The sequence below is a fragment of the Numida meleagris genome, chromosome 5, assembly GCF_002078875.1.
Source record: "Numida meleagris isolate 19003 breed g44 Domestic line chromosome 5, NumMel1.0, whole genome shotgun sequence".
Classification (NCBI taxonomy): domain Eukaryota; kingdom Metazoa; phylum Chordata; class Aves; order Galliformes; family Numididae; genus Numida; species Numida meleagris.
Window position 1 is genome coordinate 52,023,815 of NC_034413.1, and position 768 is coordinate 52,024,582.

Consider the following 768-nt stretch of genomic DNA (forward strand, 5'->3'; position numbering starts at 1 on the left):
CAGCGCTGGCGACGCGACTCCGAGAACAACGACGCCCAGCATGCAGCGCGCCGCGACGGGCGGGTCTCGCCCTCGGCGCCCAACGGCGTGAGCGCGGGCGGGGTGCGCGACGGGAGCTGCAGTCCTGAGGAGCCGTGAGGAGAGCGCGCGCATGCGCATCCCGCGCTGGTGCACCAGGGCGGCCGTGTAGTGGGCAGCGCGCGGGGGCGGCCGTGTGGCGGTGGCCGTTACGGCGCCTCGCGACGTCGCCTGACGGAGCTGCGCCCTCACGCCTGTGGCAGCGCGCCGCCCTGAGGTGAGCGAGCAGAGGCGGGACGCCTCGTGGAGCGTGACAGGCAGGTATGAGGTGATACGGTTTGCTTTGCTCAAGTACCAGCTGATCGTGAAGTGACGTTGCTGTTCCCCAGTGGTCCTAAGTTAACAAAATAATATTGCCGCTCGTCCCCTTTGGAAACATATATCCAGGTTTTCTAGTACTTTTTCCCAAGGCCGGTGATGCTGGTAGCTAACATCTCCAGAAAGTGCTTGATGCCTCAGAGCGCTGATCTTCCAAAACTGTTCACAAAAGCAAAAGTAATGCGGGCAGCTCATGTGCCTCGAGTGTGTGCTCACGGCAATCTGTGAGTGGCGGTTGTCAGAGGCAATGACAATCATCTCCAGAGATGGTTAAATTCTCTGCTATTGCAAATACCAAGAGCTTATTTTAAATCACTGGGTTACGAGCGCTTACGTCTGTTGAGGATGTGCTCTGAATTCCTGCTGACTGCG